At 38.7% G+C, this 12,789-nt stretch overlaps 1 long non-coding RNA gene across 1 annotated transcript in view; it reads left to right on the forward strand.

Annotated features, from left to right (window-relative positions):
• The first annotated feature begins 946 nt into the window (after positions 1 to 946).
• Positions 947 to 12,789, forward strand: part of LOC306983854 — a 32,862-nt gene continuing 21,019 nt past the window's right edge. The window contains exons 1-3 of the long non-coding RNA XR_013794445.1: positions 947 to 1,139; positions 1,214 to 1,476; positions 12,536 to 12,615. This is a non-coding gene — a long non-coding RNA (uncharacterized lncRNA). The remainder of the gene's footprint in view (positions 1,140 to 1,213; positions 1,477 to 12,535; positions 12,616 to 12,789) is intronic.

The following is a 12,789-nucleotide window of genomic DNA, read 5'->3' on the forward strand; positions in this document are numbered from 1 at the left end:
CCTCCCCTTTAAGCCTTCAACAGTTTCACCAGTAAAGCACCCCCACACCATCACATCTCCGCCTCGATGCTTCACAGTGGGAACCACACATTCAGGAACCATCCGTTCACACTCTCTACGTCTTACAGAGACACATCGGTTAAAAACAAAAATCTCACATTTTGACACGTCAGACCAATTCAGTTTTCCAGTGAATCCTTGTGTTTCTTGGCCCAAGCAAGTCTCTTCTGCTTGTTGCTCTTCCAAAGTAATAGTTTCTTTGCCACAATTCGACCATGAAGGCCTGACTCTCCTCTGAACAGTGGCTGTTGAAACACCGTATGTCTGCCACTCCGAGAAGCATTTATGTGTGCTGTGATCTGAGGTGCTGTAAATCTGTGTTTTTTGCGGCTGGTTATTCAAATAAACGTATCCTCTGTAGCAGAGGTAGCTCTTGGTCTTCCTTTCCTGGGACGGTCCTCATGAGAACCAGTTTCATCATAGCGTTTGATGGTTTTGGCAACTGCACTTGGGGATGCGTTCAAAATTCTTGATATTTTTCGGATTGACTGATCTTTATTTCTTAAAGTAATGATGGACTATCTTTTCTCTTTACTTGACTTAAGTGTTTCTTGCCATAATATGGATTTGTACAGTAGTTTTAGTATGGCTTTTGACCCTTCCTCTGCACAAGACAACTGATGGTCTAAAAACTTCCTTGTGTAATATAATTAATTTTAACCTTTATTATTATATTGTAGTACCGACTACATTACTATAATGTGACCACCTATATAGTTTTCTTACAGCATTAGTTGAGAGATCTTATTTCATTGAGAAAATATGCCATGTACTTTATATAAAATAATCAATATCAGAATCGAGTCGCAAGCTTATGAATCGAATTCGAATCGTGAAATTTGTGTCAATACCCAAAATCTTACCGCTTATGAAAAGTAAGAGGAAACCTCTCCTCAACAAGCTGCACAATTTTATTAAATAACAAGTTATTTAATCACATTTTGGTTTCATGACAAACATTGTTGTGATCTCTTCTAAAACTCTAGGGTCTTTTTTCTCCCCCAACACCGCTAACAGAAAGTACCGAGTGACCTATAGCTGAAATTAATGACAAAATCGAGACGTTCATTAAAGGCCGGGTAAGATGGAGGGAATGGGGAAATAAAAACAAACAAGACATCTGTCCTTCGCTCTCATTGTTTGCTGTGTCCAGTTTCTCACAGGTCGCGATGGCTCTTTTTGCAGCAGATGGGAGACACAGAGAGCGAGAGGAAGGAAGGAAAACAAGAAATGAAAACAGGAGGGAAGATTTATATCAGAACCCCACTGTTAGGATTCTCCATCATCGCCACAGCGACTGGCTACCTGGCAACGGGATACACAATGGCGCGGTTACCCTGGCGACAGCGTGGTGGACTGTCTGGCTGAAGACAACGGCTTGAGAAGGACAGGAGTGCTTCAGACGACAGAGTAAAGGTGAAGTGTGTGTGTGTGTGTGTGTGTGTGTGTGTGTGTGTGTGTGTGTGTGTGTGTGTGTGTGTGTGTGTGTGTGTGTGTGTGTGTGTGAGAGTGAATCAGTCTATTGACTTTATTAAACTCTCAATATATCCATTCATGAGACTGATATTATTATTGACACACACACACGGACAGACAGAGTCTCATTCTCTCTCACACACACACTCTGACACAATGTAGTTTCAGTTCAATAGCGCTTTATTGGCATAACTGTCAAAATGCAAAATGCCATAGAAAGGCGGAGTGTAATTAATGAACATGCACACAAACACACGGTGTGTTTAATGTAGGCTGACAGGTGGATCTATTGCTGTTGTCAGTGAAGTTCTTCATAGACATACAGGCTTGATTTAAAGGGCTTGAGTTGGAGAACAGCACAAACCGAGAACAAACACAGCTATATACACATGGACATCTGTGTTTTATATATGTAATATGAGCCAAATGTGTGTGTGGGTGTATGTGTGTGTCAGTCAATGCTCACATAATGGTTTTTATGCAGGGATGTATGTACCCTGCAGAACTAAAAAGGCTTTACAGTGTATTAATAAGTTCACACACACACACACACACACACACACACACACACAATCTCCTCCAGCACATCCTTCATATGCTCCATTGCTCCATAGAGGATATGCATATGATGTCACAGTAGGCGGAGTCACCGTGGTTACGCCCGCTGAGTGGCAGTGTTGGTGTTCGGCTTTAATTCAGCGGAAAAAATGCACAAAACACATGACTTGTGAAATGGGAAAGAGCTGTGCGATTGACTGTACAAATAGATTCCACTAGACATCAGAGCTCTCTTTTACCGACTGCCGAAAGCTACAGAAAATGAGAAGCAAATAAGTCGCTGCAAGTCCAACTGCCTTTTAATTTAAGATCATCTTTTGTTTTACTCCCGTTTTCACAGTTTCCGCTATTAAATCCAGTCCTGTTGCAGGAAGTTTTGCCACTCACGGAGCGTGTTCAGGTGGGGAAGTGGTGATGTCAATGCATACTCTCTATACACTAGTTTTGATTTATCTCTATACTTGCCTCAGATCATTTTAATATTGTGCAAAAAGACATAGGAAAGAAAAGCGATCTCTTTAATACCTTGATTGTTTCTCCTCCACACCAAAGAGATTAATTAAAGAAAATGAAGACACTGAGACTTAAAAAGACCCAGGGAATTTCAGATGTGGCTCCTCTGGTTTCAGAAGAAATCTCAGCTATGTCTCAGACTGTGCTCAGGTTTGCCAAGATACTTAAATCTGCTATCAGAAAAGTCTGAAATATTAATATGATCTTCTTCCAATATGATATATTGCTCCTGGATTGATGTAAAACCTCAATATCCTTTTTTTTCCCTTCTTTTTTGGTTGAATTTTTGGAAAAACATCTGAGATGAAGTTGATACCTACTAAATCTGAGAACATGAATTTGTCTATGAGCTATGAAAGGCCAAAGTCTGAGCATTCAGTTTTTCTACTCAACCCTGCTAAAAAACTTGGTAACACTTTATTTTGATGGTCCACTTTAGACATAGCCTGGCTCCGCCCTCTTACGCACTTCCACTCAATCTTCATTTTCCTTCAGTACTACGTCTGGGTATGTCGTGTATTCTTGGGTTTTCTCCGGTCAATTTTTTACTGGTCCAATCAGCGAACAGAGGGAGTGGCTGAGAACGATGACGTTGAGGTCGTGCGCTAGTTTGAGTTTAAGTTTCGTCACGACCAAACGTTAGCGATTGGTTATGGCAGATCCTGAGTGACTCTGGGCAGATCCAACAGTTTTAAACTTCAACAGAGTACCCGCCTACAAGGAAGTTAACGCTTGTCAATGGAGAGAGGCCAGACTCTCTGTACAAATGAAATGTACGAGAGTCTGGTAGGACCAGGCTACTTTAGACGGTCTGTTGACTATAAGTAATGTTGTACCTACATGTCAACTTACTCTCATTAGAGTATTAGTAGATTGTCCGCTTAACATCTAATAACACTTTATTTTGATGCTACTGACTATAAGGATCTTTGCAACTACATGTCAACTTATTCTAGAACTAATACATGTTTGTTGGAACTATGGTTTCGGGAAACACACTCGATGAACTATGCTGAGAATGAGCTTTATTCACCAAGTGTGCGCAAACACACAAGGAATTTGTTGTGGTTTTCCAAAGTTACTAGCCATTCAGCATTTTCACTGGCCACAATTTTGACATTGATACCATGGAGGAAAAACTGCCATATAGATATTTTTAACATTATCTCATAATTTGGCAGTAGGTTTATTAGGCTGCTGTCACTTTAAGACCTTACACACGGATCCATTATACTGTTACACATGCGTTTTCTTTCTCAACTGTTTACGTTCACTTAAAACATAACTGACTGTTTTTACGTGAATACTCAATAAGCCCGGGGCATTTTTACATTGTTTTGTGTGTATTTGACGGTTTAAGCGCAATAAACAGCGAAAAATAACTGAATTTAGTAGAGGCGGCTTTATGTGCTGCACTTTGGGTGTGAGCACAAAATCTGCGGGAATTAGTAAAATTATGCACAATATGCGCAATACCACACTGATATTCAAGCCCTGTAAGAGTGAGTAAGAGTGAGTGAGGAGAGGCGGGTTTGTGTGTCACTCGCTGTCGGAGAGATGAGAGAGAGAAAGCGCAGCTGGTATCGTGTTTCTATTCTGTGTAAAATTAGTATTAGAAGCATTTCAGATATCTATATTTTTGACAACACTACAGTTCACTTAGTTTATTTTTTCAGATCCCTTTATAAGAGACCATAGAAAAATGTATATATTATATATATAAAATTCAACCCCAAAGTGGTTAGGAGTGACTGCGTTAAACACCACTACTGAAATACACACGCATTTGATGTTGATGTCAAGCCCTTCAACATTGTCAAGCCCATTTAAATAAGTAATATTAAGAAAAATTATAAATAAAAAAACATATAGTGACCATAGTTGGCTAACGATGCTTTCGGGAAACACACCCCAGGAAGGTAGAGCTTCAGAAACAGGATTGGGCTCCTCTGGTCTAGTATAACGTGTTATAGTGGGTTTGTAAATATTAAATATCGTATATGCTCATATGTCTTTGAGTGTGCAAGACTTTCACCTTATTATCAAAGTGTGTGATAGTGAAGCGGGTCATGACCGGAGACAAAGAGGAAATTAAAACACTGAGGTACATATGAAGAGAGATGAAAGGGAGAACATGGAGAAAGATGATTAATTTCTCTCTCTCTCTCTCTCTTTTATGTTCTTTTTCTCCAACTCGCTTTATTCTGTTTCAAAAGGCGGAAAGCAAAAGAGAGAAATTGAACGAAGCCTCTCCTCCACTTATAAACACGCAGGGCTGCAAGCCGTTTCCACGACAACATGTCTCACACATGTGGAGTGATGGAGGAGGAGGGAGAGATGAAGAAGGGGAAATGGAGGGGGTGAAGGAAACAGCAAGTTCTCTTCTCCGCTTTCCGTCGAGGGGTTTCGCCGCTTGTTTGCGTGCGTCTGTGAGATGTGTGTTTGTATAGTGTCTTCACTCTGTTTGTCTCAGTGTCAAGCCACACATGACATTTAGTTTCCCAAATTTTCATCAGTACTCTCTCTCCGTCTGTAAACATCCTGGGCTAGTCGCATTTCTTTCCAACCACAACAGTTTCCATGCACTGTTTCTTCATAAACACCTGTATGAATGTGTTGTGTGTGTTCATATTCCTGGCAAAGACCGCCTAACCTTTTTTCTTAAATTTGCTTTAGTAATAATATTGCGTTAATGAATCGGAAGCGCCATAGATAATCATTAATATTGATTTTTGGTGGTACATTATGCCATCGTGTCTCCTGATAAATAACATCTCAAGTGACTAGTTATGAATGTAATGAGGTTATTGTGCTAATATTTACAGCTTTTAATAGAAACATTTATTTGAAATAGTATCAATGTAAAAGTCTTGCATGTCTCTTTTAAGCAATTTAAAGCATGCTTGCTGAATAAATTAAATAATTTCTTTAAAACAAAATGTCGGAACGGTTGTGTGTGCTCAATAATTAACTATTTATATTTAGTTATATTTTTAAACATATTGTTCATGCGTAAAGACTGTTAGGAAACTATATTACAATTCTCCTGTTTCATTGCCTGTGCAAATGTAATCTTATATGTTGCTGTTGTGGATATACAGTAGCTGATTAATCTGCAGATCCAATGATGAAATCAAAAAGCACTTTGCCAACACACATTTTCATAAGACTAGACAAAGGGGAGCTGGAGCGCTGCTGGTATCCCTTGTATCCTCTGGTGCTCTTGGAAGGGTTAAATGTTCATTAAAAAAAATTGGGAAAAAATCCACATCCAGGCACTCAGTAGGATGCAAAAGTTAAAAAGCCTTCATTATTTTTTGTGGGCTAAAGCATTAAAACACCAACGCGTATCGACCCACTGCCCTTCATCAGGGTGTTGGTCTTTTTCACACATTTTTATAAGTACTTTCGCTGAATAGATTAACACTGCGTTGTATAGTCTAGAAGTTATATAGATTTTGGGTATATATTAAAGGGTTAGTCACCCTAAAATGAAAATCAAGTCATCATTTACTCACCCTGGTGTTGTTCAGCAGTATATCTTTCTTTTTCAGACCACAAAATATTTTTTTTGTTATAAATGTCCCGCTTGCGCTCGTTCATATAATGGCAGTGAATAGCAACCAGCATCAAGCTTTTCAAAAAAAGATGCAAAAGTGTCTCAGAATGATCCCATACTACATGTGCCGTATATATATACCAAGTGTTCTGCGGTGTATGACCGGGTTTGGTGAAAAACAAACCGAAATTTAATGGATTATTTAACAAAAATCCTGATCTTGGCCGTTGGTCTTCTGTGCACGACTGCGTGTTCATGAGACTTTATTATATCTTAAGTTCACTCCGACTCCACCAGGAAAACACACAAGATGTGAAAAATCAAGACTAAGAAAAATGCGACATGAAACACAATCCATGTACTTTCTTCTCTGAGGTGAATATATCCGCCGTGTTCATCACAACAAGAAGAATCTGTCAACTGTCATCTGACATCTGGAGTTCCAGTCCGAAGATGTTCAACTCAGTGAAGAAAGCACACAGATACTTTTGGGTATTTCTAGACGTTGCATTTCATGTTGCGTTTCCATTAATCATGATTTCTCACAACTCGTGTGCTTTTCCTGGTGGAGTCGGAGTGAACTGAAGCTCTAATGAGTCTCATGAACACAAAGTCGTGCACAGAAGATCAACAGCCAAGGTCTGGATTTTCGTTAAATAATAAATAAAATTTCGGTTTGTTTCGTTTTGTTGTACAACACGTGTAGCATGAGATCATTCTGTGATACTTTTTTCATCTTTCTAAAAAAAAGCTTGATGCTGATCTCTATTCACTGCCATATGGACGAGCGGGACATTAAAAAAAAAAACCTCCTTTTATGATCCATAAAAGAAAGGTGACTGACCTTTCATTTTAGTCATTTTAGGGTGACTGACTACAAGGGGACTTTAACACAAATAAGGGACAATCATTTTATCTAAAAAAAATTTCCTTGAAAAAAATTCTTCACGTCTTAAAATAGCTTGAATGTAACACCTTTACCTCATTTAGTATACGTGGTTCTATGAATATGCAAATGAGCCACGCCTCCACTCACTCACATCAGCTCAGAGATCCACTCGTTGACGATCACACGTTGATCTGATTGGTTACAAGGTAGTTTGTGACGTCAGAAACACCAGCGATTTCAAACCGTGTTTTTGAGACTGTCTTTGGTTCTCTGCAGTTTTAAAGAGAAAATACTCAGCAATGATGTTGACTTATGAATTTGCACATGGTTTGTCTTAAAGCATATTAAAAACACCACATAGACACATACATGTAAACAATATTAAAATTTTCAGTTTTAAATCAATATTAATATCAAAAAGATTTTCACCACAGGGGGACTTTAATGAATCGGTAGCGCTACCACAAATGATCAGGAATATCAATTGAGCATCGTTGACGAAACAATGTCATATTTCAACCATGTTTTCTCCTGATAAATAACATCTCAAGGGACTCGTTTACATGTTACTGAACAGAACTGAATCAACACCTCACCTGAACCTGACACTATTTTATAACAGCAGAATCGAACACGGTTTGCATCAATGAACCATTATTTTCCGGTTTATCATGCACTGTAAAGCTGCTTTGAAACAATCTGTATTGTATAAAGCGCTATATAAATAAATGTGACTTGACTTTACTATATGACTGTATTGTGCTAATATTTACAGCTTCATTAAACCTCAAAAATTAAACACAGTTTAAGAAAAACACCAGCCAAGAAAAACACAGTGAATTTAGACATACACCTTTCGCCTCCATCTTGTTGTTTTCCTGATCATTTTTTAGACACGAGAGTCCTCTCTCGTAATTTGACAGAGTGATGGGCGTCTTGATTGATGTCATTTATCTTTCATTTCCTGCCGTATTGATTTTGCCATGGTGTGTCACTCTGTGTCATTTCCTTTTTATGAATCATGATTCATAAAGCTACAGGTAGCCATTATTGGTAATCATTACACACTTAGGTTGTCAAGGGAACTGAGTCTATTTGAATGGATACCTAGGGGAGGAGTAGGGGGGGAGAGAGAGAATAGTGGAGAAATCATGACGGGGAGAGAAGCGTGAAGGGGTTGGAGGAGACAGATGTGCGCTCTCCCGGTATATTAAGCTTTTGTGTCACAGGCAGGTAAATCCACACCTAACGCTTCTACACAACTAACGCGGCACACGTGTCAGGCCCCCTGTAAACTCAGTGCTGTGGTCTGAAAACACCACAATGCTCTGATGTGCCATGATTCACATTCATCAACGCCGACTGCATAAAACTGCGTGCATAAAACTGTGGCTGTAGTGGTTGAGTACATGTTATGAACAAACATTCTTAAAGGCATCAATAGTTGAGTTATTTCATCATTTTTACCTTTGTTTGTGTTCTAAAACTTTGCAAATAAGACTTGAGAGCCTTGGTAGAGAGGAATTTTCCATTTAAATTGTCAATATTTTGTCACATTCATTAATTTAATCCATTTTACCCTCACTAAAATAGAACATCATTTCTGTTGATGATAATACGCTAAATGTCAAACGATTAATCACATATTTGTCATTTTTAACAGATTTATCGTTTTAAAGGGGTCATGACATGGATTTTTTTTCAGTTACTTTAATATGCTCCTTGAGGTTCACTTCTAATTTTTTTTGCACAAAAATATGCGTAAAAAAAATTCCGACCCTCATTTTGGATGTCTGAAATTCTCTGTCTGAAATTAACTGTTTTTAAGGCGCGGCTCCTTTAAGGCGTGTCAGGAAACGGCTGCTGTTATGATTGGCTAAAGTTGCTGCATAGAAACAGTATCAACACCCACTCGCTACTGAACATGAGTAAGTGAATTAAGTGTAGCGTCAGTTCTGGCAGGTCAGTGACTCTCAGCTGATCCATGTCTACCTGTAGGAATACGACGCATATCACTGTCTACATATATAAGCTCCTTCAGTATTATCAACAGCTATCGCGTTTCTCAGGAGCTAATTACCCTCCTTTGAATCAGACTAAATTCTCAAATTATGTTGTACATTAAAATATTGATATTGACATTAATGATATCTGCAATAAATTCATGTTGATTCTCTTCTGAATACCGTTATTGCTGCTCTTGGAGTTCTTGCCCAGAACAGAACCATACCGCCAATCCTAACTATATGCTAATTGTCAATCGTATTTGATGATAGTGGTCCTGACAGAACCATAATTTACAGATAAAGCATTATGAAATGATTTACTTATGGTATGTGATGTGAAAAGCGAAAAGAGGAGAGTCACAGCGCAAACGTTCCCTGGCGCTATTTTGCAGTTTCAGAAAACAATTCCGCCACAGACCAGGAAAACCCTAGTCTAAAGACAGTGGCGCGTTATTCAGATACTATTTTAAGAGCGCATGCTTGGCCATAATGTAGCGTGTGCACAACGCACATACACTTTGCTTCTCTAATCTACACAGACGCAACAGTTCATATTTTTGCAAACCATACATAATTACAAGGAAAAATATTACCACACGAGGGAGATCATTGTGGTGTCCATGAAGATGTGAAGAAATAGGCATAAATCTAGATTACACATTTACCCAAATTATTCAGGCTAATTGTAGTAATGACGGATCAAACCTGTTTGATCAATAGTGGCAAGACACATCGGTATATAAGGACATCTGACAAAGTGTGTTCTGAAAAAAATTCTGAAGACTGTGAAATCACCGTTACCATCATGTAAGTTGCGTGCGCTGGCAAATCCGCCGTTATAATAGCGCCATGGAACAAGCGTGCCGGCTCTTAAAGGGAATGTGAGAGGACGCTCTGATTGGTTTATTGCACGTTACGCCCAAACCACACCTATGAGTAATGAAGCGACTTCAGACCAACCCATTTATGAGATCCGCCCACAAAGTTACTTGCGTTTCGCGTTTGATACTTGCATTTCAGATCGTTAAAATAGGGCTCCAAGAATGTTTTCAGTAATATTTTGCTAACCTTCACATAATGCTCTACTCATGTTTAGAAAATGTTTGTGTGCAAAACTGAGTGCCGTCTGAGATGCCTCGCTGTGCATTCTGTGAACATTTGGACCTCCGCTTCGAGATACCTTGCGGCACGAGCGAGAGCTTGCGATGGAGAGATTGTGCCGCAGTGCCGTCTGTCTGAGGGAAAGGCCTGTCTCTGATGGGCCCACTGAGAAATGAGCTGCTTTTAATGAAGTGGCATTATTAGCAAAGAGGGACGGATAGCTCTCCTCTGGGAGACACACGGCTAATGCTGCAACATACATGGAGCGAGAGAGACGGGAGAAGGGAGGATGAGAGTGATGGAAACACCAGAGCCAATATGATAGAGAGACTTTGGGAGAAAATGAACGAGAGAGAAATTTTGAGGGCAGTACTTTCAAGGGAGATGCGATTTGTTTGAGAGACACTGAGCGTGTGTGTGTGTGTGTGTGTGTGTGTGTCTCAGTCATTTAGAATGGAGTGCTAAAAGCTGTGGTCTGAATTAGGCCAGTGTCCATTAATAATGAATATCCAAAATAGCACCATCACAAATCAAACTCCCTGGACACACGCTGCAATTTAGGAGCAGTACTGCCCACAGCTACATGCTGTACAGCACACACACACACACACACACACACACACACACACACACTCACTCACTGTACATACATACATACATACATACATGCACAAACATCAGTGTACTGAGATGTTCTTGCTCTGTTGCAATATATGAATGCATGAACACACAACTTACCCCAGCACATTACACACAAACACACACAATTACAACTCGATTGAGATTATAACATACAACAGTACAATAGCCTCTAAACTACCAATCTACCACAATGCCACTGATTGCTAATCAGTTCTTTGGCACACACACACACACACACACACACACACACACACACACACACACACACACACACGTGTTGTTTTTCATGTTTTATGGGGAATTTCCATAGACGTAATGATTTTTACAGTATACTGTACAAACTGTATATTCAACCCCTAATCCTACACATCACCAAAAAAAACTTTGTGCATTTTTACATTTTCAAAAAGCATCACTGATGATTTAATTTAAACAATATGATTTATAAGCTGTTTTCCTCATGGAGACCAAAACATGTCCCCACATGGACAAGGATTTCGGACATTGCCATCTTTGTGGAGACATTTTGTCTCCATAACGTAGGGTTTACCTGGCCACACACACACACACACACACATTGACTTTTATTGTTTTTATACTGAGCTGATTAAATTTATTAATCTCCTAGTTCTAATTCTAACCATCACATTTTTTATATACATAATGCATATAATCACATATTATTATAATATTTTATTTTATATAATTATATTTATGTATTGTATATATTGTTTTTTATTCAAATATATCATTAACTGTTATATTTAATTAAATATAAAATTTTCTTTGTGACCTGCTCACCGCAACCTGTGATTTCAGGTTTTTATAGGCAAAATCTGGACCCACACACTCACGAAACTCTCCAGGCCAGTATGTCTGAACGCATCAGCTTCTTGTGGACGATTCTTTACTGGGCCCAGAGATAATTACTGCTTTAATGATGATAATAATAAAGATGCATGGCTAGCAGAAGCTCTTGCCGTCTGAGTGTTTACACAACACCTCCAGGGTCAAAGTTTGGGGTTCAGACTCAGAGCTGCTGTAATGGAGACAGTGAGTCGAGGTTTGATCTCGCTGTGTGTGTGTGTGATCTGAACAGTGTTACGAGGTCAGTCGGGTTAATCCAGACCCACTCACTCACTCCAGCGCGCCTTTTCTCTTTCTACTGTCTCCATCTGTTTCTCTTTCACGTTTGCTCATGTTCTTCTAGTCTTGTAAAGAGACTTTGCACACACCATTTACAGGTATGGCATGTTTTCATTTCATTTGATTCATACATACTGTTCAAAAGTTTGGGGTCGGTAAGGGTTTTTAAAATGTTTTTTAAAGAAGTCTCATGTTCACCAAGGCTGCATTTAAATTATTTGACCAAAAATACAGTAAAACAGTTATATTGTGAAGTACTATTACAATAAAAAAACTGTTTTCTATTTTAATATTCTAAACTTGTACCGCATACTCCAGTCTTCAGTCACATGATCCTTCAGAAATCATTCTAATATTCTGATTTGCTGAAACATTTATTATCATCATCATGATTTACCATTAGATTTTTTTTGAAAATGTAAATATTTTTTAAACCTTTACTGTCACTTTCGATTTTCAATCAGTTTAATGCGTCCTTGCAGAATAAAAGCATTAGTTGTTGTAGGTATGTATTGTGATTCTGTGTAAATTGTGTCCTCCATTATAACTCAAAATAAAAGTTGTATTTGTATTTTCCATATTCAGGCTTCAGGATCAGTTACAGCGGATACATTACTGATGCGACATGTCTTTAATATGAATGAGACTGAGAGCTATGCTGGAAGGTAAGATTTTTAGTGAATAACAATTTAAATGACTGTACTTTTACACATTTAGCAAACGTTTTCCCCCCCAAAGCGACCCGTTCATACTAAGAATGAAAACTATATTAGTGTCCACATCAGCAGACGATATTGTTTGTTTATAACAGATGCGCGCTGCAGTTTTGGCATCTGCCA

Source organism: Phoxinus phoxinus (genome assembly GCF_949152265.1).
Source record: "Phoxinus phoxinus genome assembly, chromosome: 2".
Classification (NCBI taxonomy): Eukaryota; Metazoa; Chordata; class Actinopteri; order Cypriniformes; family Leuciscidae; genus Phoxinus; species Phoxinus phoxinus.